The sequence below is a fragment of the Oenanthe melanoleuca genome, chromosome 8, assembly GCF_029582105.1.
Source record: "Oenanthe melanoleuca isolate GR-GAL-2019-014 chromosome 8, OMel1.0, whole genome shotgun sequence".
Classification (NCBI taxonomy): domain Eukaryota; kingdom Metazoa; phylum Chordata; class Aves; order Passeriformes; family Muscicapidae; genus Oenanthe; species Oenanthe melanoleuca.
This window is the reverse complement of record NC_079342.1, coordinates 27,169,117-27,196,744: the sequence shown is the minus strand read 5'-3', so window position 1 is coordinate 27,196,744 and position 27,628 is coordinate 27,169,117. Positions and strand designations below refer to the sequence as shown.

The 27,628-nt window shown below is 52.8% G+C and overlaps 1 long non-coding RNA gene across 1 annotated transcript; it reads right to left on the bottom strand.

The window, feature by feature from the left end:
* Positions 1 to 156: 156 nt before the first annotated feature.
* LOC130256443 (uncharacterized) lies at positions 157 to 19,276 on the bottom strand. Its single transcript, XR_008841115.1, has 2 exons — positions 19,164 to 19,276; positions 157 to 795 (listed from the first exon to the last, which is right to left on the bottom strand). It is a non-coding gene; the product is annotated as an uncharacterized LOC130256443 (long non-coding RNA).
* Between the last annotated feature and the right edge of the window lie 8,352 nt (positions 19,277 to 27,628).

Genomic DNA, 27,628 nt, shown 5'->3' with positions numbered 1-27,628 from the left:
CTGGCACTGAGCTAGCCTAGGAGCCAGAGGGCAGGCACAGGGAATCGTTGCAATTGGCGCCCAACGTGGGGCTCGAACCCACAACCCTCACACCAACACTCTCCATCCCTGCACAGCTACCAGGGGAGCTGCATAAATCACCAAAAAATAAAAAAATGCAAGGTCTTTCTCCAAGCATTTCCCCATCACTAGTTCAAGTGTTGATGTTTTTTCCCATTCCATGCAAGAAATCCACTTTTTGATCCCTCACATCCCACGCTGTGTTTTGCGGGAACAGAGTTGGTGCCCAACAACCTTGCCAATATTCCCTGGCTGGTTGGGGTGCAGTATGAAGGCACAGGCAGCTTGCTTTCCCTTCTCCAGCTGATGGGAAGTCAGGAAGGATAGGGAAGTAAATCAGCCAGAGAAGCAGGCTGAGCTCATGGATGTTGAATCACAGCAAGTGCCTGCAGTTTTTGACAGCAAAGAGGCACCTTTGGCACCTGGCACCTGCCAGGCTTGTTTTGGGGTGTCTCAGTTATTTACTGCGTAACAGGGAAAGCTCAAGGGGACAGAGAGTAGGAATTGCACCTTTCCCATCCCCATTTTCCTGGCTGCTCCCAGCAGTTTGCTGCAGCTCGTGTTCCCATCGCTCCTGGAGCTGGAGCCGTGGAACAAACGGAGGCTGATTACGCCCCGCTCCCAGGAACCAGGATGTGAGAGGCAGCAGAAAAACTTGCTCACTTGGTGTTTTTCTGAGTGCCTGCCAGAGCTGCATCTGCTCCTCGGCCGACGCGGCGCGGGATCACTGCCTGCCTGCCAGAGGAGAAGAATTTCAATCATTTCTGTCACGTGGAGGAAGAGGCAGCACAGACCCACCCTGAAAACTGATGCTCGTGTTCATTGACTGCCATATAAGATGCATCAATCTATGGATTTTTCTTTTTCATTTTTTTTTTAATTTCCTTTTAGAGTAGCGCTTTCCAAAATGGTTATTATTTCAGGGGCTAAGCTTGAAAGAGCTCTGGGGTTGTTTGTCTTTTAGAAATCTTGAATCCTCTATTGAGAAGATCTTAAAATCCTACTCCTGGTGCCCCACTGTGGGAGTATAAATCAAATCCCCCCCTTTTCTCTCACTTATGTACCCTGAGTCTCCTAATTCCCTGCTTTTATACATAGAGATGTGTGTATGGACCAAGCCTCCTCCCAAATGGACTATACTGAGTACTGGGCCTCATAAAAGGCAGAAATATTCAATAAAATCAGACCTGGTGAAACCAAACACAGTAAAAAAGCTACAGGTAGAAAAGCTCTGCAGAAGTGCAGCAAGAGCTGCTGAGAGGTTTTCTCCAGTCCCACCTCCCCAGCCCCAGCAGATCCTTGTTTTTGTGGTCTGTCTTGGAACTGGGAGGGAGGGAAGAACATGAACAGATGTGATTCCTTGCAGAGGAAGGAGGCACCTGGGTTCATGGTGAGGAGACCCTCAGGACCCTCCAGACACTGCCCTTTCCCTCTCCTTTCTTCCTATCCCTCAGCACCACCTCTTCAGAGAGCTGGGACCAGTTTAAACCTATTTATTTGAAGCCAAGGAGGAAGAAAGGTGGAGAAATACAATTACTGGGTCAGTGATTTATCTCCTGCAAGGTTCCCAGGGTGCAGCGTGTCTGCTGGAACAAAAATCACCATTCATCTGTCCTGGATAATTCCATAAACAGGTCCAGGGATGAAACAGAGTCATTCCCAAGGGGGTGCCTGCATTTTGATGGATGCCTCAGACAGCTGCTCCCTCTGGGATGAGCAGTGCTCTGCTGCAGGACAGACCTCAGCAGCTCAAAATGAGCCCTTTTTTATCCCCAGCCAAAGGGAAGGAGCTTTGGGATCCACTGTGATCCCAGGGGGACTTACTCAGGCTCTTTGCTCCTCCTCTAATCCCTCGGGATATGCTGGGTATGTTTGGAGGCTGGGAGGGATGTGGGTCTCTGGGCTGAGCTGTGTCTTTATGCCAAGTGTCTTAAATGGCACAAGAAAATGTGATATATATAAAAAAAAATAATATTAGCATTTAATTTGGAGGATATTTAATTTGGAGGATCCCAAGGCCTGCTGTGCTCTGGTTTGCCCAGGGGTAGAGAATGGAGCTGGGAGCATAACAGGGATACAACAAGCAGTAAAACATAATCCTGGGATTACAGGCAGCAATTAGCACCACGGGTATGTCCATGTCACCCTGTGCTCCCTGTCTGCAGGGCCTGGGATAAAGCACAGCACTGCTTTGTGCCTCCAGCCCAAGCTCACCCCACGCCTCAATCCCTGGGTTTGGGCTAAGGCAGGATTAGACCCGTGCTGGGTTCCTGCAACACGCTGGCATCGCAGTTCCTTAGGGAAAACAACACCTGGATGGCTCCAAGGAGCATTGGTCTGGAAACAGGAGAGGGTGAGCAGCAGCCAAGGCTCTGCTGGGTGAGGCTGAGCTGCCCAGATGTGCCCTGTGCCCCCCTGCACGGCTCAGCCCACACTGGGGGAGCAGGCAGCACCAGGCACGTCCAGGCTGCTTCCCAGACCACTTCCAGCTGGAGTGGGTGCCTCCTCCCCAGAGCAAGGCACAGCCACCCTGGCCTGCCAAAAAAACCACCCAGCAGCAGCCAGGCTGTGCCACAGCACCATCCACCTCCTCCTGTGAGATGGAGGAAGATGGAGACAGCACAGCCCATTGCAGCCAGAAAATGGGAAATTTTCCCGGGCAGAAAATGGGAAATTCCCCACCAATAGAATGGACAATTCAGGAAACCACCAGTGCTGGCTCACAGCAAATGACACAACTTTCCCTGGGCTCGACCTAGTTGATCTTTAGGGTGAATTTTAGTCCAAACCATTCCACAAATCCATGATTCCATGCTACAGTCCTTCCCTGGCCCAACAGCCCTGTGCAAGCTGCACCCCCCAAACAACTCAGCCTGTTTTCTCAAGGGAGGGCAATTTAAAATCCCAGATATTTCCCCAAGGGACCTGCTGCCAGCAAGCCTGTGTCCAGGAGAGGGCAGGGTGAGCCACCACACCACAGCCAGCACCTGCATTTTGGGATTTTGGGTCGTGCCAAGGCTTTAGTTATTCCCAGACACAGCTTTGCCTTTTCCACCTCCTCCTCCTCCTTTTTTTTTTTTTTTTTTTCTTAGTTTAAGCCCCGCTGAAGCTCTGAGGTTTGTGCCTCCCCTGGTCCCTTCCAGTGTCCCCTTGTTTACAGGGTGCTCCTGGTGCTGAGCCCTTTGGAGAGGTGACAGAGGTGACATGTGCCTCGGCAGGGCGGACAGAATGCCCTGTGGTAATCCAGGGATCAGTTGCAAGGAGCGCTGCCCTTCCAGGAAAACAGGCAGCTGTGGTCATGGTCCAGCCACTGAGCTGAGGTTTGCCACGAGCTCTGCCCCATCCCGAGGTTCTGGGGGGTACCAGGAGCTCAGGGGGGCAGTGGGGGGAGTTGGCATCACCCCAAGAGGGTCAGCACACACCCCAGACTTAGGCAGTGTGGAAAATACCCTGTGCTGGGCAGCCCAGAGCAGGCTGAGAGGTGGAGAAAGCAGCTGGGGAGGATGATGGAGGGAGCTTTTCTGGGAGCTGGGAGAGGGTCACAGAGCAGGGCACTTTGCTAGCACTGCTTTCTCCAGAAACAACACCCTTCCCCAGACACTCTGGAGACTCCTCTGGCCTTGCACTGGCCCCAGGCTGTTAATGTTTAACCCCTGGACGAGGACAGCGTGTTGCAGCCAGCAGGGAGGTGTGTTCTGTGGGGACAGCAGAGGGCACACACACAGGTCACCCCCATGGCCTGGTGGCATCAGCAGCACCTGGGGCTCAGAGGGAAGAGTTCACCTGGGAGAGGGGCTGCTGGGGCTGTGGGATGTGGGATTCCTTGGCTTTCCCTGGGGTGAAAGGGGGAGCGTGCTGGCTCAGCCTGTCCCATTCAGCTCAAAGCTTGGGGTGCTGCACGGTGTGAACCCCCTGTGTTTGTTCCTGTTTTCCCCCAGGAACATCATCCCAGGCCTTCCAGGGGTGGTTGGAGCTGTGTTTTAGGTAAGCTCTGGTGTGCTGGGGGGGGAAACCCCCACAGCTTCCTCGTAGGCAAACAAAGCTTGACTTTATTGCCTTTAAAGTGCAACCAGCACAAACAGCGGCAAAAGTGCAAACACTGATAATGCTCAGAACATTCTGAGCTGTGCAAACAGCCTGGAGCTGGGAGAGTGTGTTGAAATGAAGGGGTGAGGAGGCTGGGGGGAGGACAGGACCCTGTCCCTGCAGCCCCTGCAGCCCTCTGCAGCCCCTCATTCCCTGTCCCCGGGTGCCCCAGGCAGTGATGCTGATGGGTTTGGGGTGAGCAGGGCTGAATGGGAGCCTCCCAGAGCACTCACCCCCGCCGAGATGGGATGCAGATGTTGTTACAACACTTCTAGCCCCAGCCCCAGGCTGTGCCCTGCCCTGGTAGAAGGAGGAGCTCCAGAGCTGTCCCCCAGAGATGCTGGGACAAAGCATCCTTTTCCCACACAGAGCATCCCACCCTGTTTCAGATGCCTTGTGGTGCTCAGAATGCTGCCCCTGCCTTGCTTTATTCCCTTTTCCGCCCATCCCACCTCCTTGTAGCTGCATTACACACACCTGGACCCTCTTGAGCCTTGCTCAGCATTTTCTGTCCTGTCCAGCTCTCCAAAGTCTCCTCCAGGGGATGAGCAGAGGTGGCTGCTGGCTATCCCAGCATGGCTAGTGGCACAAATCCCTGTTTCCCACCCCTCCAGGCCCCTCAGGGCACATTTTGCCCTGGGCAGGGGAGGATGATGCACAGAAGGCTCAGTCCTGGCAGAGATGAGAGAGTTTACAGGGAGCACCAGAGCCATAGGGAGGGACAAAACTCCAGCTCCTCAGGAGACATTTCAGGCTTCTGCCTCCTATTCCTTTGGATTACCAGCCAAGCTGGGATAATCAGACCACTGCAAGAGGGGTGAAAAGAAGAAAAAGACCACTGGAGAATCAAGCAGGGTGCAGGGACCTCAGCCCTTCCCTGGTCTCTGTCCCTCTGGATCCCAAGACACCAGGGAATCCTCCCAGGCTGTTTTTGCTGGCAGGCTGGGAGGGGAAGAGGTGCCTGGAATTGGGGCAGCCCCATCTCAGTGCTCCAGCTGATGAATTCCCACAGATGGGGATTTCTGGGAAACCAGGAACCCAAGGAGCCTTTCCCTCACTACTTGATACCAAGCCAGCCTCCAGCACTGACACTTGTTTTCATACAGCCAGGAGACCAGAATATTGGGAGGAATAAATGTTCTTGCCAGACCTACCCAAAACCAGCCAGTTCAGCATGTTACTGAGGGTTGGGACAGGCCAACAAAATGAGGATCCACTTGCTTTTGTAAGGCTTGGGCAAACAGGCTGGAGTACAGTACATAATGTAACAAAAAATAGACGTACTGGGCTGAGTTCAGTTGCTCTGGGACAAAGTGATCTGGTTTTCAAATTTTTTATAAAGCCAAAGCTTCCTCTACTTTTGCTTCTAGATCTGCCAAGTCTCTTCTGAGGGAAGTTTTGGGGATTTTCCCAGCTGGACTCTGTGTCTGGTAGGAGAGGCCAAGGGTGCCCTGTCTGGGAGCAGAGAGGTGACAAACATCAGATGTGACACCTGGGCTAGTGCTGGCCCAGTGTGGCTTGTGGACACAACCAGGGCTGGAGGCCAAGAGCAATAAGTGATTAGAGGAAAAGAGGAGTTTTCTCAGGTGTGTGCTGGGTGCTGTTGAATGGTTTCAGCTTGACAGAGGGCAGGTTTGGATGGGATATTGGGAAGAAATCCTTCCCTGGGAGGGTGGTGAGGCCCTGGCACAGGGTGCTCAGAGAAGCTGTGGCTGCCCCAATCCCTAGGAGTGTCCAAGGCCAGGCTGGACAGGGCTTGGAGCAACCTGGGATAGTGGAAGGTGTCCCTGCCATGGCAGGAGGTGGAACTGGATGATCTTTACTGTCCAACCCAAACAATTCCACTCCCACAAGAGGGACATCCAAGGAAGAAGCCAGACAAAGCACTCCCTGGGTGCTCGATGCTCTCAGGATTTTGGAGCAAGCTGTTATTCCCTTTACAAGCTCTTTCTCTCCTGCTGCTCACCCCAAACACTTTCCTTCCAAAAAAATCACAAAGAGCATCACACAAGCCCCAGGAGCCCCATTTCCCCCCAGCCCTGCCCCACAGGCTGCCAGGAGCAGCTGTACCTCACCTGCAGGGTGCTGGAAGCTGCCTGGCCTAAAATGCTCACAGCTCCCCAGGGAGCAGCAGAGCTATTTCAGAGGCTTCAAAATTGCAGCAGCCAAAATTATTTCCAAGATTAAGTTATTTAAGCATCAGGCTGTGCAGGTACAAAAGCAGCTGGCTTAGAAAAAAGGCTTTTCTCTGCTAACTCCCTCCAGTTTTCCCACAGACGTGGTTTTCTCTGTGCTGCTGGGATTTTGGGAATAACCTGCTTTTGGTGAGCATGTTTGGGATGGGACAGGATGGCACCCACATCCCTGGAGCGCTCAGGATTCACCCATGGGGAGGAGCAGCCGGCTTGGTGTGATCCCCAGGGGACAGCCCGTGTCCCAGTCCATGTCCCTGTCCCAGTCTGTGTCCCAGCCCGTGTCCCATCCCGTGTCCCAGTCCCTGTCCCAGTATGTGTCCCAGTCCGTGTCCCAGTCTGTGTCCCAGTCCATGTCCCATCCCGTGTCCCAGCCTGTGTCCCATCCCGTGTCCCAGTCCCTGTCCCAGTCTGTGTCCCAGTCTGTGTCCCAGCCCGTGTCCCAGCCTGTGTCCCATCCCGTGTCCCAGTCCCTGTCCCAGTCTGTGTCCCAGTCTGTGTCCCAGCCCGTGTCCCAGCCTGTGTCCCATCCCGTGTCCCAGTCCCTGTCCCAGTCTGTGTCCCAGTCTGTGTCCCAGCCCGTGTCCCAGCCTGTGTCCCATCCCGTGTCCCAGTCCGTGTCCCAGTCCGTGTCCCAGTCCGTGTCCCAGTCCGTGTCCCAGCCTGTGTCCCAGTCCGTGTCCCAGTTCGTGTCCCCGTCCCAGCCCGTGTCCGTGTCCCAGTCCATGTCCCAGTCCATGTCCCAGTCCATGTCCCAGTCCATGTCCCAGCCCGTGTCCCAGCCCGTGTCCCCGTCCCAGCCCGTGTCCGTGTCCGTGTCCGTGTCCGTGTCCGTGTCCGTGTCCCAGTCCCAGTCCGTGTCCCAGCCCGTGTCCCAGCCCGTGTCCCCGTCCCAGCCCGTGTCCGTGTCTCTGTCCCAGTCCGTGTCCCAGCCCGTGTTCCAGCCCCTGTCCGTGTCCCCGTCCCAGCCCGTGTCCCACCCCGTGTCCCAGTCCGTGTCCCAGTCTGTGTCCGTGTCCGTGTCCCAGCCCGTGTCCCAGTCCCTGTCCATGTCCCAGCCCGTGTCCGTGTCCCATCCCGTTTCCCAGCCCGTGTCCCAGCCCGGTCCCAGCCCGTGTCCGTGTCCCAGCCCGTGTCCGTGTCCCATCCCGTTTCCCAGTCCCCGTCCCAGTCCCAGCCCGTGTCCGTGTCCCAGCCCGTGTCCCAGCCCGTGTCCCAGCCCGTGTCCCAGTCCCAGTCCCTGTCCCAGTCCCTGTCCCAGTCCCTGTCCCAGCCCGTGTCCCAGTCCCAGTCCCTGTCCCAGTCCCTGTCCCAGCCCGTGTCCCAGCCCGTGTCCGTGTCCCAGCCCGTGTCCCAGCCCGTGTCCCAGCCCGTGTCCCAGTCCCAGTCCCTGTCCCAGTCCCTGTCCCAGTCCCTGTCCCAGCCCGTGTCCCAGTCCCAGTCCCTGTCCCAGTCCCTGTCCCAGCCCGTGTCCCAGCCCGTGTCCGTGTCCCAGCCCGTGTCCCAGCCCGTGTCCCAGCCCGTGTCCCAGTCCCAGTCCCTGTCCCAGTCCCTGTCCCAGCCCGTGTCCCAGTCCCAGCCCGTGTCCGTGTCCCAGCCCGTGTCCCAGTCCCAGTCCCTGTCCCAGCCCGTGTCCGTGTCCCAGCCCGTGTCCCCGTCCCAGCCCGTGTCCGTGTCCCCGCCTTGCTCCAGGGTCAGGCGCCCACATCACGCGCGGAGCATCGCCACCGACTGGCACTTCGCAGCTGCTTTGAGGTGCTGCCAGGGACTGGAGGTCGCTCCTGCCAACAAATCACAGGCATTGTGCTCCACCGCTCCCCCCTTTCTCCCCGTTAATGGCCCCTTTCTGTGCCCGGGGAACGTGATTCTGCGTCATCCCATCCCCCTGTGAACCCCAGCTCTGCTCCGGGCTGCTGCCTGCACCCATCCCTGGCCACGTCCCAGCTGGGGCTCTCTGTGCTGGCTCTGCAAAAAGCGACGAGCCCCACCCCATCCCCCCCAAAAATCACTTGGTGCACTCAAGAAAACCTCCCCCAGCCATCAACCAAGACTCCAGAAATGAGATTTATCCCCCAAGAGCATCTCCCTCGCTGCCTCACGGTGGTACCCAGAGCAGTGACACACAGCAGTTGGCACCCCAAACCCAAGGGCTGGAGCAGGTGGGGTTTGGAAGCTCTCTGGGAACACACAGCCACCGAGCCAAGCTGTTGTTCTCATTTGTTATTCAGCGTTGAGGAAATCAGCGCTCCCCATCCCGGAGGATAATTGATGCTAACGTCATTTCATTTCAGTCCAGCTGCTGGGCTCGGGAACAGATGTTTTATTGTTCCAGCTGAACACACGGAACCCAAAAAATTAACAAAAAAAAAAAGGCAACAAAACCCGACTATTTTGTGTTTGTGGTGAGGTTAGCCGTGGTTTCCTCTCCCCATAAATATGAGGAGCAGTCCCAGGGAAGATCCAGACCTCTGGGAAGCCAAGGTTTATACATCCAGTATTTGATTCTATATCCCCACCTCCAGAATTCTGCCCTGTCCAGCTTCCACAGGAGAATAATTTCCTCAACGGTGAGCTGTCACCTTCAGGTGGGATGCACAGCCCTTGCATCCTCCCAGGAGCAGGGATCCACCTGGGTTTTCCACAGAGGAGCACAGCACATGCTCAAGAGCAAAGACACACCTCTCCTCCTAGGAGAAGCCAAAAACAGATGCAAAAAAATGTGTATTTTCAGAGCTCTTTTGGAGGAGCTCATGGACAGCACCCTTGGGCGATCCAGGTGGGAGTGCTGCACTCAGAGCCCTGCTGGGAATGTCCCAGGGATGCACACATTGCTCCAGCAGCACAGGATGGAGGGAGGAGGTCCATGACTTGCTCTGCAGCAGGTGCAGGACACAGCCTGGAATCACAGGCTGAGCTCTCCACTGCATCCTGAAGCATTCCTGTGAAGCTGCCACCAGGCAAGCTGTGGAGCAGGTGGAAAAACCCTCCCTGCCAGCCAAAAAGAGAGATATTCAAAATGAAAAACCTTACTGAGCAGCCAAAAAAGGAGCCCTAAACCTACCCAGGTTAACAGATGTTGAATGTTGATTTTCACTCTGGCACTAACAATCCTCTAGGGAAGAACAAAACTTCTCCTGTGTAGAAGAACTGTGAAACTCTTACAAACTGTGGAGGAGCTACCAGAAGGGCAGGTGTGGGTATTCTCCTTGCCTCACCTGAGGAGGAGAACCTTCTGTAGGTGAGAAATGAAGCCCCAGAAAGAAATAAAGGGCTCTGAAATGCCCACAGCAAATGATTTGGGTGATTTTCCCCTCAGAGGAAAAATCACCACATCTTTTGATGCCTCCTGGTGTGTGCCACACTCTTGGTAATATTTCTGTGTTTTCTCCCTATTGCACAAGAGGTGGGTGGGAGGGATTTAATCCTCAGGAATCCAACTCATGGAATACTCTGTCCCCCCTCAGGCCAGTGCAGCAGAGTGACCACAGCACCTTGTCTTAGAATCCCTGTGGTGGAGGACTTTCCATGGTTGGAAATAAAACACCTTGGCCATGAGGAGCTCTGGGCTCTGCAGCAGCTGTGCAGGAAACCAGGCAGCAGATATGAGTGTCCCCTTGAGAGGGACAGCCTGGGCAAGGACTCTGTGCAGCCAAACACAGGCTGGAGGTGCAAAACACCTCTTGGATCATCCCCCTTTCCCTTTAACTGGGTGAGCAGAGGGATGGAGGCAGGGAGTGTCCCCCTGACCCAGAGATGGAGATGCCATCACAGCAAGCCAGAAGGATTTGGTGTCCCTGGGGAGCAGCAGTGGCCCAGAGGCCACCTCGTTGGCCAGCAGAGTCCCTGGGGGTGTCCAGAGAGGTGACAGGAGGTGACACTGCCTGGGGACACGTGGGGAACAAGGAGCTGGCTGCAAACCCAGAGCTACAGGTACAGAGCCCGAGAGGGGATGGCAGAAGGAGATGTCATGGAAAATATTTGCTCCATGAGGTCAGTGCACCCTGGGCTGCACTCTGGAGGGGACTTTGAACACAGGAGGGCAGACGTTTCCCTTCTGCAGGACACAGAGCAGGCACTTCCCTCCTCTGGGCAGATGAAAAGCACAAGTGGAAAGTTTTGTGCCATCAGCTGCCGGCTGCTGGGTGCTTGCTGTTAGGGGAAACTGCCTGTTTTGGAAAAAAAAAATTAAAAAAAAAATAAAGGGGTGGATCTCTGAGAAAAACGCCTGGGGGGGAAAAACACCAGAGGGGATGGCACAGAGCAGAGCCATGAGCTGGCAGCAGGACACAGGGGAGTGCAGGCATGCTCTGGGTTGTGTATAGAGGGGAAAAATCCTCCCAAAATTGTGTGATGGCTCAGAAAAATAGACCCCAGTGCTCATGCCTGGCTGTTTGCAGCAATAAAAACAGTGCTTGGCATCCTCTGCCGCGGGGGTTCAGCTCCCTGGTCACCACCTTTCGTGTTCAAGGCGAGGTTGGAGTGTTGGTCCTGCTAAACCCCATCAGTGTGAGCACCTCTGGGTGTGTGATTGATCACTGCTGGCTGCCCAGGCCACCTGAACCAGGTGTCTCAAGCAGAGATAATCATCTCACCTAGAAGACCTCCACAAAAACCAGGTATTCACACCTCATGAGGCAGAGCTCCCAAACAGTGAGTCCCAGCACATTTTGCTTGGCCTGATTTCCAGGCAAACCTCATGCCTTAAAGCAGGGAATTTTAAGTTCTGCCTTTCCAGGAAATGTCTCTTGCCACGATTGCTGGTTGGGTCAGCATCCCAGGGGAGAATTTCTCTTTTCATTTCAGGCTTCGATGATGCATTGGTGATTTTCATCACCATCACCACTCACACTGGGAAGGGGCAGGGGGAGCTCCCAGCCCTCCTGACTCACTCCCTGGGAGCCCTGGTGAGATGCTTCCCTTGCATCAGTCACTCTGGAGGTGATAAAGGAACCCAAGCTATGTTTTCAATAAGCCCCCACACATTCTCCTTTTCAAGGTTTTCCCCTCGTTTTCAGCTTTTGACTCACCGTGTTGCCAGCTCATCCCTCCGTTGAGCAAGCAGGGTGGGGCTGCCCTTCTCCCCAGCCTCCCCCAGTTTGTCCCAGTCTGTTCTCAGCATCCCAGCACCCTCAGCTCCCTTGGCACTGGTGCCTGTTGTGAGATCACTGACACCAGGAGCCCCTGTGCCTCCAGTGGGGTCTCCAGCTGGGCACCACCAGACCCTGACTCTCCTGGGACTCTTCCAGGAGTGACAGCAGCAGGAGGGCTGTCCCCTGTCCCCTGCCCTTCCCAGACCCTGGCACCCTCCCAGCCCTTGCCCCTCTCCCCAGCTGGGCACTGGGGAAACCAACCACTGTTGGCTCCAGTCCATCCCTGAGAAGAGGGATGGGGATGAGGACTTGCTCCAGGGTGGAATTTCACTCACTCCAGTGCCTGTGGCGTGCGCTAACAACACAAATAAAGCAGTGGGCAGCCCAAACCCACCCCATGTCCTGCAGAGGGCTGCTCAGCCAGGCCCTGCCTCCCTGGCTGAAAGAATTGAAGCTGAAGGATTAATTAGGGCACATTTTCAGAGACTTGAATGCAAGGTGAGGAGCAGGAAGGTTCTGTGTGCCCCTCACCCTCCCTGCTTTGCTAAGCCAGAGCAGCCCAGTGCCCCTCTCACCCTGCAGCCAGGCCAGGCTGGGAGCAGGGGACACAGCAGGGACACAGCCATGGGATCACCTCCTCCCCCACCAGGATCATCCCTCCCTCATGGCATCCTCAGCCACTTCAGACAAGCCCCAAGTGAGCAGGAGCTTTTCTTCCCCATCCTCACTCACCTGCTTGGCTTTATGCTCCACAGCAACAGTTTTCACCCCCATTCCTTTGGGGCAGGTGTGCTGGCAGCAGCACAGGGAGCTGTGCTATCTGTGACTGGGGGCAGGATGTCACCACAGCTCCTGTCCCCGCCCAGGGGGGGAAGGGGAGATGGGGACAGGTTTGTCCCTCAGCCAGGGGCTATTCCTGACTTTGGGAGAGGGTTTGGAGCCAGGCTGCTCCCCAGGAACAGCCGTGCACCCTGACATGGAGAAGCTTCCCTGCCCCCAGGTTCCCTGTGCAAGCTCCCAGTGCATTCCCATTGTTCCTGTCCCCCCAGTGCACCCCCTGCCCTGGGACATGCTGTCCCCTGTGCTGCCACCCCAGGAAAGCCACCAGGCCAGCCAGCAGGGACCTGCTTGGGTTACAGAGGTTGTCTCATGTTCAGCAGCCCCACGTCCCGTGCCAAGAGGATTCCTGGAAGCAGGAGGGGATTTCACACCCTCCCTGTGCACAGAACACGCAGCTTGTGCCAAAAGCACAGCTCCTCACGTGGCTGCTGCCCAGATTTCCCAAGCAGCCACCCCTCCCTTGCTCTCCTCCCTCCTTGCTGATCCTTTCCCTTTTTAAAATTCTCCTTCCCCTCCTCTTGGCTCTGCTTTTTTTTCCCATCTTTTAACTGAAAGGCATGGCAGAGATGCTGGAGGATTCCAAGGGGATGTGTAAATCCTGGGTTTCCTCCAGTCCTGTGCTGTGAGGCTGCTCAGGTGGCCCCAGAGCTGCAGCCACTCTGGGATGCAATCAAGGAATGAAGTCCTGGAGCCCAGACTGTCTAAATGGTTTTGGGAACCTGTGCAGGGAACCAGGGTGAGAGTCTGACCACCACTTGCACACCCAGTCATTAGGATAGCAAGCCCCTTGCTTGCTCATGATCCCTTTTCCAAGCCCCTCCACCCCTCTGATCCCAGCAGGGCAGGCTGGAGGGCAGTGAGTCCTTCCAGGGGCTGCTCCAGAGCTCTCCTCCCTCCTGTGCCCTGTTGGCAGGTCCCACAGCTGGCATCAAGCAATGAACCACCCCACAGCCAGGCCAGCCCAGCCTGTCTTTGCAGCCTGGTGTGAACCATGGGATGTCCCTCCCTTTTGGGAACAGCACCACTCACAGCTGGGCTGTACCTGGTACCCCACCTGAATTACCCCCATGACCTCCAGCATCATGCCCAGCACCTCCTCAGCACTCCTCAGCTATTTTCTCTGCAATTCAGCCCAAGACAGATTGCTTACATTGCTTCCAGAGGGTCTTTTGTATCTATTCTAATTTTTATTCCATATTTCTTTTTGAGATAGACTGGAAGCTATCCTGAGTTGCCATTAGGGCAAAGGTCTCCCTGGGATATTTTTACACATTCAGGAAGACAAACTATAAGATCTGATACTGCAAAAACCCCTGAAGCATTTTGTCGAGACACCTGCACAATTCCTTCATGGAAAATGAAACAGCTTCAAGCTTCAGGTTAACTTAAACCCCCTGGGCTTTTTTTTCTGGTGTGCATTTTCCCCCTGTAAACAAAGAGCCAGGCAAAGCACCTTTGCTGCCCAGTGGAAAATTCAATCTGGGCAAAGGGAAAAAAAAAAAAAAAAAAAAAAAGCTTTGTAAATAAATAGTTGGTTTTGCAAAGAGTCCATTGGGTGGGCTGTGGAGTATGGGTGGCCAGTAGTGCTGCATGAAAATGAGGAAGGATGTGAGCAGGAGGAGCAGACAGTGTGCAGGACTGCAGGGAAATGCCATGAGCACCCCCAAATCTCAGGTGCTGAGCACTGCTGCCACAGGGGTGGATCAGCCTTGACCCCCATCCCACCCACGGGAATGCCCTGTCCCAGCCTTCCCTTCAGGCACAGCTTGGGAGGGGCCCCAGGCTGAGGTCATGGCTGTGAGTAATGCCAGCACGGGCTTTGGGATGAGCATCCCTCCCTGTGACCTCCTCAGACATCCCAACTCCTCCATGGGCTCCTCTGTCACACCCCTGTGCTGTCACCCTCCTCCATCTCCCTCCCACCTTCCTTTACTTGCAAACATCATGGAAGCCCTGGAAACCCCAGTGAGCAGCCAGGCTCCTGTCAGCACCTGTTATCTCCTGTGCTGGCCATGTCCTCAGAGCTGCTCCAAAATAAAGGCACAAGGACGTTGTCCATGGGCAGGAGGAATTTTCCACGGGGTGGGTCCAGCCAGCCTGGGTCATGGGATGCAGTGCCACCCTGGGAAGCAGCTGTGCTGCCCAAATCCTGGGGATTGCCCAAAAGAGGCTGAACCTGAAGCACTCCCACCTCATTCCGAGGGGGACAGGCTTCAATCTCCAGACTCATCCCACAGCAGCTCCCTTGGGACTCACTCAGCAGGACCTTGGTGGCTCCATGCTGACCCCTGTCCCTGGCCAGGAATGTGACTCTGTCCCATCGAGCTGCCTGCAGGGATTTGAGCAGAGCCCAGCCCTGCTGGTGATGCTCAGGAGGAGAAGATGAGGAGCAAGAGGTGCCTGAGGGGGACTGAGGGTTCCTTGAGGATGCAGACACATCCTCACCTTTCCTGGTGGGTCATCCCCTCCCTGCAGCACACAGCACCCTCAAGCTGTTCCAAACACCCAAACTGCTTCCCTCGACCACAGGCAGTGAGAATCCAGTGCTCTCCAGGGCAAAAATCCACTGTCCACTCCTCTCCTGGCTGGCAACCAGCTGTCTCCAGCTCCCTCCACTCCACATCTGGAAGGGAAGCATCAGGAAGGGACACACTGGGCACTTCCCCCCTGCACATCTGGGAATTGAGAGCGCTGCTTCATTGTGCTGGGGCAGGGAGGCTTTTGCTGCTGTTATTATTCCAAGCTGGCCCAGAGTCCAAGGGAAACAAAAGCTTCTTCCTTGCCAAAGGGAGGGCTGGCTGGAGGCAGCCACAGGAGACGAGGGCTGGGCTATTCCCTGGGCTCCTAAACTCTACATTTTGGTGTTTAAATTTAGCCCTGGATTGAAGTTGTGCAGACATGAGCCCTTCTGGAGAGCCAGCAGCCTGGCCAGCATCAACATGAACTTCATGTGTGCCCTTCCTTCGCTGCAGCCCCCGAGCCTCCCGCCCCCAGATGTGCTCCAAAACAGCCCAGATGTGCTCCAAAACACCCCAGACTGCTCTGGAGAGCAGGGCTGGCTGGGCAAGTCAGCCTGCATGGAATAGCAGCTCTTCTGGCCATCCAAAGTGCAGCAAGACAAAGGAAGATGCCTGCAAGATTTTCTCTCCTCGTTAAGCAGATGACAAAGAGAATTTTCCAGCAGTGGGAGATTCAGATGCTGAGAGCTCTGGCCATGCCCTGTGTCACCTGCCTCTTTCCTTATGGCTTGTGGCCTCTCCTGCTCTGGGATGCCAGTCCTGGGAAGGGAGCCAAGCCCTCCCTTCCATTTCATCACCAGCATCCTTCATCCCCCACCTCACTGCAGACCCCAAGGAGGAAAAGCTGTGCTCCTAGAAGGTCCTCCCTCTACATTTATACCCCCAGATGGGAGAGGCACTAAGTTTTTACCTCCCAGATCCATAATTGAAAGGTTCCAGACAGAAGTTCTTTCCATGGTGCTCATTCACACCACCTGGGAGGATGGGGAATGGTCCAGAGCTTGCCCAAAGCTGTCACCCCCCTGCAGCTGAGCTCTGTGGCCTCTGAGCTGGCCACTGGATCCAAATGGGCAAATGAGGAATCAGGAGCAATGCTGTTTGTTTGCTGGAGCTCTGCAAACAATTCATGTGGCCTTGTCCTCTGGATGAACCTGGTTTGATAAGGATCCTATTCATATCCCAGTGATTCCTGAAGAACAGAAAGTTGAGTGCAAGTGAGCCATCCTGCTGTTGTCTGCGAGGGAAATGTGTCTGCTGGCTCAGACCCCTGGGAAAAGAGAGGTGCTCCAAGCTTCCAAGGCTTTTCTGCACAAATCCTGTGCTCTGTGAAAAGTACCCTAAAAATAAGGTGGTGGGGAATCACTGGCTGAAGGGACATTCAAAGGGCACCAAAGGATGGGAATATCACACTGGATCTTCAGGATAAATGGCAAAAAATTGGTGATTCTTTTATACAGGGAGTAATAGAATAGTGAAAACAGCTGAATACCCAATTTCACACCTTACTGAAATCCTGGGGAAGATGATCCTCTCTCTGCACACAGCTCCCTAGGGATGAACCTTATTTCACTGCTCTTGGGAGGGCTCAAATGCTACAGGGATGCACAGAAAGCTTTGGGCACAGCAGTGGACACAAAGGCAGCTTTGGCTGGGGTATCCCACCCTTCATTTTCCCTAAATACTAATTCAGATTGGAAGATAAATGCCTAACACTCACGGGAACAGGAAAGGGAGCTGCAAGCCCACACAGCCATGCACAAGCTGGGAATGGCAGAAATGTTTTGTGCTGGGAAGGTTTTCACCAGACAACCTGGTGGAAAGAGGATTGAGTGGATTCAGTGTCTTAAGCACAGGGTTTGCAAAGCCTGTGGCTCATTGAGGAGGAGGAGGAGTGGGAGGAAGACCCTGTCTGCTGCACAAGAGAACCATGGCACAGACATGATAATCCTGAAGATCTGGGGATACAGGTCAGCTCAATTTGCATCAACTCAGTGGCTCCTGCAATCCCCAGCTCCTCCTTTGCAAATGCTTTTCCTTTTAGCCACTTTCATTCCCTCTTCTCCCTGACCACTCAGTGCTGCCAGAAACGCTCACACCTGCAGAGTGAAAAGAGATTCTGCTCCAAAAAAGCAGCTCTGGAGGAGCTGGGGGGTTTGATCTCCATGACCTGCAGGAACTGAGCCCACGGCTGTGTCAGCTCTGCAGTGCTACTGAGGGAAAATTGGGAATGCTGCCACCAAAGGTGGAAGCTCAGGTGGGAAGCACATCCAAATTTCATTAGGATTTTTCCCTGTAGAGACTGCACCAAGCCTGCCAAGTTATCTTGGACAACACTCAGGCACAGGGTGGGATTTTTGGGCAGGATTGGACTCCATGATCCTGCTCAGGATATTCTGTGATTCTGTGTTTCCCCAGGATGGGCTGTGCTTGGAGAGGAACTTGATGGTTGAACCCCTCTGATAAACCTAAAAGGAGAATTAGCAAACTGTAAGCATAAAAAGAACAATTTGTAGTTTTTACTGCCCCAAATCACATATTTGCTTTTGTTTTGCCGGAACCCCTGGTATTTTTGCAGAGACTTATTTGATAAGAGAAGGGAAGGGTTGCAGGACTCCAGCTCTGTCCTGCAGCTGCACAGTGCCACCCCCTCTGAATTCTCTGTGTTTGTACAAACACACACAGCACCTCGCTGGCTTTGCACCACCCTGTTGATTTCTAGGCAGGTCTTCATGAGAGCAGCCCTCTGCTTTCACAAGTGCCCAAGAACTTTCTAAACAACTCACAGAAACCAGGGAAAATGTAATTGAAACGAGCAAAGGCAATCAGCTGGAAAAAAAAAAAAAAAAAAAATGAAATCACACACACAGAGCCACATGCCTCGAGCTCTTCCCGTGGGGAAGGGGAGGCAGAAAGCCAGCTCTGAGCGTGTCCCATGTGTGGGGATGCTGCCTGGGGAGCTGGGAGGGCAGTCCAGCCCTGCTGCTGCCTCCAATCACACCGCTGGCAGCTCCCGTTGCTATGGCCCTCAGGTCTGAAACTTTGGAAATTAGGTAAAAGGTCTAAACACAAAACTTTTTTTTACTACTTTTTTTTTTTTTTTTTTTTTTTTTTTTTTTTTTTTTTGCCTCCTCCCTCTCCGCAGTGGTGCCCCTTGCCTAGCACAATCCCTCTTCCTGCTGAGCCCGAGGAGGAAAGCAGCTGGGATGGAGGATTAACTCTCGCAGTCCCAGGGGTTTTCCAGTCGGGAGCAGCGATGTGAGATCCCAGGGAGGGGGAGTGTGCCAGCAGGTTGTGATTCCCACCTGCCCTGAGGTGATGAAACATGTGGAGGGGTTCATCCTCTCCTCCTCCAAGGGCGTGGAGCTAAAGTGGGTTTCATGCTGATCCCAAAGGATGGGGTTTTTCCATTCCCTGGGTAGAATTTGACGTTTTTAAGGGTGTTAGACTCAGAGGGATCCATCTCCTCCCATCCCAGAGAACACAGCACACACGGATGGATCCCTGAGCTTTCCCTTCTCCTCCCATCCCAGAGGAGAGGACACAGCACACACACGGATGGATCCCTGAGCTTTCCCTTCTCCTCCCATCCCAGAGGACACAGCACACACGGATGGATCCCTGAGCTTTCCCTTCTCCTCCCATCCCATCCCAGAGGACACAGCACACACGGATGGATCCCTGAGCTTTCCCAGGACCACAGGAGCATCTCCAGCACACCCAGGTGGGCTGGCAGCACTTTCAGGAGTTACCCCATCCGAGCCCCCTCTGAGCTGCTTTTCCAGGTGAGGGAGCCGTGCCCCGAATTCCAGCTCCGGGAAGTTCTTGGCTGCTCAGGCAGCCCTGGGGAGGGAGCCAGGCACCTCTCTGGCCTGGGGCCAGCTCTGCAGGGCAGGGCAGCGGCCACAAAGGTGGCTTTGTTCCTCCTGCCTGCTCGCTGTGACACCCACGAGGTGGAGTGGCCTCGCCACTGAAAATCTCCAGCAGCGATTCCCAGATGCGGCGTCACCACAGCAGGGTGGACTCATCCCCCTCCCGTCTCTCCCCAGGAAAATTCCAAGCCAGGAATGATGCAGGCAGGGTTTGGCCACGGTGTGCTGGACCAGGTGTTTGCATTAATCCCTCTTGGAGCAGATTCCCATCCCCATTTCTGCCTGTCTCCCTGGAACTCGCCTCCCACCCGGCTGTCAAAAGCACCTTGCACATTTTCAGAATCACTGAATCTTCCAGCCCTGTTTGCTCAAGAAATCTAAGCTGGATAAACTACAGGTGTGAAGTCCTTGAAGTGTGTAGGGAAATGAATTATTCTCTAGCAGAACAGCTGGGGAAAACCCAGCTGTTTTTAAGGGGAAAAAAAAGAGATGCTGGCCCAAACCCACCTCAGGTTTGAGAAGGAGCAAGAAGTCTCCAGCAGAGCCAGCTGACATTGCTGGTTTGAGGCTGGCCACGTCTCTGCTCACACATTTCTTGTTTTCTTTCCCTTGTGCCAGCAGGTGAACTGTTTGTATCCCAGTGATCCCAGTGTCTGACAAAGTTTTACCTCTCCTGACAAACACTGCCTTGCCCAGCACCCAAAACTAGCCCAGCAGGCACTGGGCAGCACTGCTCAATCCCTCTTCCTGCAGGCAATCTCACGAACAAATGAATCTCCATTTGGCACAGCAGCTGCATTTAGGGACAGCAAGATATGAGCACTTTTAGAATATCATCCTGTTCTTTGTTCATGCTCTCAAATCTCTGCTTAAAAAAAGCCCACCTGGGGAAGGAAAAAAAAAAAAAAACACCCTTGGATATTAAGCACCTGCAGCTCCTATAAAACATCAGCTGGGACTGAGGAAAGTTTTTGAGAGCCTTTTTGATGAGGAATTTGCTGCCTGAGCCTTGTTTGGCTGCTCCCAGCACTGTTGGGTGGTTTGGGCTGGGGTGGAAGCTGAAGCCTGCCCACCAGAACGGGATCCCAGGGCAGCCCAGCTCCTGCCCATCCCCATCCCTGTCCCAGGAGAGCAGCAGGAGCCAAGCCAGGATCCACCAGGCTCATCCTCTGTGTCACTGTTAGATCCCAGGCTAGTCTGGGAATAGCAATAACCAGTTTCCCTGCGAACTGTTATGGATCCCAGTCTATTAGGGATGCTAAAAACGTGCATCCCTGCTTCTGCTTCTAAATACAGAGCTGCTTTGCAGCACAATGTTCTGCCTCACCACCTGCAACACAGCACCAGACTAAACAAAAATGCCAGAAAACAACCCCCAAAAAATCCAGACCTGAGGGGCCCAACCTTGCTGTGGCAACTGTGATTCCCAGATTTCTGGGATGGCAGTGGGGAGCAGGGGGTGGGCAAAATAATGTTCCTCCCAGTCTCTGCCAGGGGAAAGAGCTGGGAAGGATGCAGGGTGGGGTAAAAATGCATGAGGTGTCTTCCCCTCCTCCCATTCTGTCTTGGGTTTAATGGTTGGAAAGTGATCAGCAGATCCATGCAGAGAGCCATGAGCCCAGCACCCCCAAATGAACCCAGGGATGGAGCAGAAACGTGCAGGACAATAAACCCTGGGTGAGAGCAACCAAGTCAGGCAGCAAAAGCCATCCAGGAATGTAATTATTGCTCTGGTCTCCCTCCCACTGCTCCTGCTTGCTGCTGTGTCCACATCCACGTGCTGAGGGCACATCCACGTGTTTCTGGAGGAGCCACCTCGATCCCTGCGGATTGGGCAAGCTGGAAACAGCCAGCACAGGTACTGGGAGCAGCATGGCCAGGACAGAGGCTCTTGTTTATTCTCTGAAGGGTGGAGGGAGGTGCAAAGCCAGGGGAAATCACTGATAGGCAGGGGGAGGATGGAGCTCTGACAGCAAAGGTCCCCTCAGGACTAAGAACCAGATCTTTGGAGGGAGAGAAAACAAATTTAAAAAAACCCAAAAAAACAACCAAACCAAAAAACCCCCCAAATAATAAAATCAGTTTTTTCTTACAGAGAGAAGTCACATGTTTCCTCATGACTGGAATATAATGAATGGCCCAAAGAAATATTCCAAACAAACAAACAACCCAAACCCCTCTTATCTGAGCATATTCCTTGCCTTCCAGCCTTCTCCTGTCCCCAGCATCCTTCTCTGAGTTACTCATTAGTGGGCAAACACAGCAGAGGGACAGCAGGCTTGACCTGAGGATGCAGAGGAGATGCCACTCTAATTAATCCAGCTTTTCTTCCCAAGAAAAGGGGACAGGGGCTGGCCAGGGGCAGAGGAATGAGTCCTGCCCTGGCCAGGGAGATGGGCCAGCAGCACCCATGGGCACATCTGCTCCTGCTTGCTCTGCTTCCCGTGGCACTGACGTTCCAAAAAGCTGCTCCCAAGGCCAGGGAAGGGCTGGCACTGCCCAGGGGTACCTGGCAGAGGCAGGCACAGCACATCCCCAAAATCAGGGGTGTGTTGGCAGGAGCTCGGGCAGAGTGCAGGAACACACACACACAGCTCCAGGTGCCCCTGGGTCCAACAACACGACTGGAATCCCGCCCAGCAGCAGCCCAGCTCCTCATCCTGCTCCCACTGACCCCTGAGCACACAGAACTACCTCATCTCATCCCCTAAATCCCCAAAATCCCCAAAATCTCCGTCTGGGAGCCCAGCTGGGGGCTGCACCCCTTTCCCCCAGCCCTAGGTGACAACACTTTGGGATTCTGGCAGATTTGGGGTGTTTTACTGCAGATTTTAGGATTTTTTGGCCATTTTTAGTGAGATTTTTGGGGGATTCTTACGTGGTTTTAGGGATTTTTCTGGTTTTTATTAGGCTGATTTTTTCCTGATGTTTTTCCCAGAAATCTTTGTAATTTTGGCAGATTTTGGGTGTTTTAGTGCAGATTTTGGGACTTTTTTGGCCATTTTTAGTGAGATTTTTGGGGGATTCTTGTGTGTTTTTAGGGATTTTTCTGGTTTTGAGGCTGAATTTTTCTCGATGTTTTTCACAGAAATCCTTGGAATTTTGGCAGGTTTGGGGTGTTTTAGTGAAGATTTAGGACTTTTTTGGCCATTTTTAGTGAGATTTTTGGGGGATTCTTGAGTGTTTTTAGGGATTTTTCTGGTTTTTATTAGGCTGAATTTTTCCTGATCTTTTCCCCACAAATCTTTGGGATTCTGGCAGATTTTAGGTATTTTAGTGCAGATTTTAGGATCTTTTTTGGCCATTTTTATTGTGATTTTTGATGGATTCTTATGTGTTTTTAGGGATTTTTCTGGGCTTTTTAGGCTGAATTTTTCCTGATTTTTTCCCCACAAATCTTTGGAATTCTGGCAGATTTTAGGTATTTTAGTGCAGATTTTAGGATTTTTTGGCCATTGTTTTTGTGATTTTTGGGGGATTCTTGTGTGGTTTTACGGATTTTTCTGGGTTTTTTTTAGGCTGAATTTTTCTCGATGTTTTCCCAGAAAAATGTTGGAATTTTGGCAGATTTTGGGTGTTTTAGTGCAGATCTTAGGACTTTTTAGGCCATTTTTATTGTGATTTTTGGAGTTTTTTGGCCATTTTAAGCTGGATTTCTCCCAGATTTTTTGCCAACCCATTTTGCTCTTTTTTCCCCTCAGAAATCCCTGGAATCTCACAGGATTTTGGGGCCATTTATGGGTTTTTTTAGTGTAGATTTGAGGAGTTTTTTGGCCATTTTAAATGTGATTTTGAGGGAATTTTTGCGTTTCTTAGTGTGAAATTTCAGGGATTTTTTGTGGCTTTTAGGCTGAACTTTTTCCAAGTTTTTCCCGATGTTTTCCCCAGAAATCCTTGGAATTTTGGCAGATTTTGGGTGTTTTAGTGCAGATTTTAGGACTTTTTTGGCCTTTTTTAATGCGATTTTTATGGGACTTTTGCATTTCTTAGTGTGAATTTTTAGGGATTTTTGCGGTTTTTAGGCTGAACTTTTTCCAAGTTTTTCCCGATGTTTTCCCCAGAAATCCTTGGCATTTTGGCAGGTTTGGGGTGTTCAGTGCAAATTCCATTACAAATTCCATTACTTTCTCTAGCCCAACATCACCTTGGGCAAGCTGAGGGAGAACTTGCCAGCAGAGGCAGCCACAAGGAGAGGTGGAAAAGAGGGAGCCAGTTAATTATCCAGCATGTTTTATCTGTCTGGGTGGAAAATTACCTGAAAATATCTTATATTTCACAGCAAGTGCATGGTTTTTGGTGGTTCAGCCATCTGAAGCCTTGGCCTCCAACTTCCAGCTGTTCCCAGGTAACTTCTGAAATGGAAATAATGGAAATAATGGAAATGGAAATGGCATCTGGACAACAGATGGACACAGTTATTCCCACCTCAAACTTGCTCCAAATCCCCTAAAAACAACACTACCTGAAGCTTGTTTCACTTTTAAGCTTCTTACTCCAAAGTTCATCAGAAAATTACATTCTAACATTTAAATCAGACTTTAGAGCAATGCAAAGGATCATTTGAGGGCTGAAGTGGTGCCTTAACTGAACCAATCTTTTCCTCTTTGCATCAAATCCAGAGTCCAGACACTCTGACAGGACCTTTTAACACATTAAGCAACTTTTCAGTCCACTTTCAATATAATTGTGCTTATGAACCAACCCCAGATTAGTCTATAATGTTACAAACAGTATTTAAGCAGAGCAGAAACAAGATATTTACAGGTGATAAAAGATTAGAGTGAAAAGGAAAGAAACCATCCTGAACACTGCAATGGATGACATGGAGAGGCATTGGATTGGGGTTTGTGTTGAAGCAAATGGTCCCAGAATTTTTCCAAATTCTGCTGGCCACCATGCTTGCTAGAATCCAGCTCAGTAGGGCAGGAGGCTCCCATTCCCTTGCTTTCCCAGTGTTTTAGGAATTTTGGCCAGGCTGTGGCTCAGGACAGAGGCAGCTGGGCAACTCAGCAGCTGCTCAGCATCTCCTCAAGCCATGGATGGGTTTGAGCCACACAGCTCTGAGATGATGAGAAATAACAGCTTAACCTTGGGTCTGATTAATATTTCTCGTTTTAACAGCATGTTTGGCACTGGGGGAAGCTGGCAGCAAAAGCTGTGGAGTCTGGTGCCTCCCCCACCCACAGGTCATGGAAACAAGGCTGCTGTCAGCCTCATCTCAAACCTGCAAGGAGGGTGAGGACCTTTCCTTCTGACCCCTCCTGGCCAAACGGGGTCCTGGAGAGCATCAACCCCAACTGCAGGGGGTCAGGCTGCTGGGAGCCACCAAGCTCCCTGCCAAGCACCCACTGCTGCCCTGCAGCCTCCACCCAGCCAGGTGCCAACAGCAGCCCTGGGTGCAGGGTCTCCAGGTGGGACAGGAGTCACAGATGGGACAGCCAGTGCTGGGACAGGTGGAGAAGTTTCTTGGCACCACCGTGGTCTCCCCCAGGCTGTGTCTTCCATGCCAGTCTGTTTTGAGGAAGCTTCCATTATTTCCCTGCCTTAGCAGCATTTTTGGGCAAGTGGAAGTGAAGCCAAGGAGGGCAGGAGAGGAGGGTCCCCAGGTGAGCTGTGCCTGCCTGGCCACCCCTCCTCCAAAGGGCTGGCTGGGAGGAGACCGGGCACAACCTGGCAAAGGAGAGCAGGGCTCCCACGCAAACAAGCTGGCTGCACCTGGGGCAAGGGATTAGAAAGCTCGGATTCCTCCCAGCAAACCAACTGTGGCTGCAGGCAGGGATTAAAGCCGGCGCTGAGGAATGCGGCTCCTTCCCGCTGCCGGCTCCAAGTTGGCACCGCAGCCCCACTCAAGACTCGGCTTACATAATGCAGCTTATGAAAGCAAAATAGCACGGCCATGCCAGCCTGTGGGCAGGCCAGGATGGCAAGAAAGAAAGGGAAAGGAGGACGTTTCTTTGGCTGAGGTGAAGCCTCGCTGCCCCCCTCCTTGCATTGCTGCCCCGTGTCACCAGGGAAGGAAGGGAAGGGAGATCCTACAAGACCTGGGTTCAGGCTGGAGTGGATTTTCCTCCCCAGTTTACCTCTCCAACCCTGGGTTTCTCCTCAGACAGGCAAGTTCACATTGAAAAACCACAGCAGGTTTTGGGGGGCTGACATGCAAGAAGCACCCAGCCCCAAATTCCATTCCTCCTGAACACAGACATCTCCAGGGGCAGCTTGGAGATGCTCTGACCCACATCATCTCCCACAGGGAATGGAGCCCCTGGAGATGCTTCAGGGTAGTGTCTGCCCAGAACCCTTCTCCATGTTCCCACCAGAGATCATTGCACAAAAAGGAGGAACAGTCCCCAAACACCCAGCACTGGCTCAGGGTGGAGTCACGAGGATCAGGCTGAGATCACCACTCACAAACCAGGCAATTCACAAGTGACATCTTCAGTCATCCCTCAGTGACTGTGTGGCCTCAGGAAAAGCTGATCCTACAGATGGACTGGCCTCTTTATCAGCAAGCAAAGAGTCAGGGTTCAATTTCCAGGGATGTGCTGAAACTCCAAATAGATCATCAGTCCCAGCTGGAGAGCCTGGAGAGCCACTCGTGGATGGAGGACCCACTCAGGAGCCAGCCAGGTCTGACTCTGCATCCAGCTGGCTGGGGAAGCCAGGCAGACCGAAGGAGATCTCCCCTTTCAAGAGCTCCCACTTGTTCCCTAAGCAGCTGCCCTCAGGTTAATCAGGAACTGGACAAGTGGGATGAGATCCCGGCTCAGCTGGAGCTGAGTTAGGGATGTGTGTGATGGCAGGAGTTCCCTCCCAGCTCTGCCACCTGCCTCCAAGGGGGCACACAAGGAATTACCACAGCTGACCTTCCTCCAGCACCCTCCTGGAGCATGCCCTGGCCTCCTTCCAGGGGACAAAGAACCTCCAGCCTCTTTTCCTAAGGTGGAAACCATCTCTCTTTTATCTGCTGATTGATGTAGCTCTCAGCCAGGACTCCTCCAGGCCCCACACCAGAGGAGCTGCTGGAGCTCCAAGTGGCATTTCAAGAGAACAAAGCTGCTCTGATAACAGCAGCCTCAAGCCCAAACAGAGGCTCTTGCAGAGCTCTGCAAATCACCCCCTGAGCAGTGTGTGCCTGGCTCCCTCCCTGGGGCCATCCCTTCCCATCATCTGCAGGCAGGACACTCAACACCCCAGGAAAAGGGGGAAACACACACTTGGAGAAATAAAAACTGTTTCACCCAGCAACAAGGAGTGCTTCTCTTCTCCCCCAGGTAAGGGCATCCCAAAGACAGCTCAGAAAATCCTGACCCAGCTAAGCCTGGCTGATTCCTCCTCCAGATGTGCTCAGGGAGAGAGATATGTTCACCCAGGGGCTGAAGGCTGAGCTACCAAAAAAAGGTAATCAAGGAAGAGGAAATAGCACTGAAAAACTGCCACAAAATAGTAAGGGGAGTAGATGTGGATACTGGAGCAGCATCAGGGCACTCTGGGAGTGGGAAAGGGTGGGAGAAATCCAAGCAGCCACACCTGATGCACCAGGCTCTGCAGAAAGGGAAAACCCCTCGTGTGCAGGCAATAACTGGGCTGGCACAGCCTGGCACAAAAAGATGCCTCAAGTGTGATCTTGATTAGCTCATGTGCTCCAGGCTGCATATGAAAGGACCTGTGGCTAATCTCCTTTTGATTGCCTTGAAATCCAGCTGTGGGGGAAAGCCTGGCATGTGAGCAGATATATTAATGGGTAAGGGGCAGCCTTGTCTCCCAAGTTGGTGTTGGATTAAAAGAGAGCAGAACCAACAGGCACTTCAAAAAGCTGCTGCTATTTTTGTCTGCTTCATCTGGAGCAGTTCATGATGCTTGAATGTGCCCAGCAAACCCTTGGGGACCAATCCTTGCTATATCATTATTCACATTTTAAGGATGTGTAAGTACAGGGAAAAGGGATTCACTTCCTCCTGAGAGGCTCAGATCAAAAGTCAAAATGTTTTCTATGAATGCATAAGACGTAAATTCAGCTTCTGAGGGTTTCAGGCTCATTTGTAAGAGCCTCATGGTCTTAAGATGAGGCCTCCCTACCCTACAGAGCTGGGAAATGGTGTTTAGGTAACTACAAAGCAGATGCAGCAAGCAGACTTTAGGCAAAAAGTCACAAAACAATGTCTAGAGGGAATAAATCATGCCCCCCTCCCTCTTCTAATTCATTATAATATTTTTTTCCCCCTTATACTTTTAATAATGATCTGAAAAGCCATTTCCCAGCACAGTGTTGTTCTGACCTTGTTTTCAGCCGGGTAATTGCGCAGTGAGTGGATAAATGCTTTCTCAGCTGAGAACAAGAGGAACCATTAAGCATCAAGCTCCTGACCTAAATTTATGTTCAGGGCAGCTGGAGGAGCAAAGGACTGATGCCTGCTCCCCTCATCAGCCTGAGGGACACCCCAATGGCACAGGTGAGATGCTGTTTATCCCAAAGCAACCCAAGGAAGGTGTCCCTGCCCATGGCAGGACAATTGGAATTAAATTATATTTAGGGTCCCTTCCAAACCATTCCATGATTCTATGGCAAAACACAAACCCTGCTGCCCATCAGCTCCTCCTGCCTTGGTGATGCTTAGTGGCCAAAACTGAGCCATGTCCACTTTTCCCAATTTTTTTATTTCCCAAGGGGAAATGGTCTCTGGAGAGAGATTGAGCTTCAATGATTCACAGTGTTTGGAAGTACAGGATCTTTAACAAAAACAAGCAGAAAACCAAACTGTGTCTTTTCCCTCCTCCTGTGCCAATGCCTTTAGAAAAGTTCCCTTACTTTAGGTGTAACCTGATTCTTTCCTCTCTAACTTTTCTTGGAAGGCAAGACAAAGACAAGACAAGAAACAGCAGCTGCCCGAATCAGAACAAAAGTTCAAGAACTTCTGGGCTCCTGAGTTACCCCAGAGCAGCCTGGATTTGTTTTGGCTGCAGCTCCCAAGTCC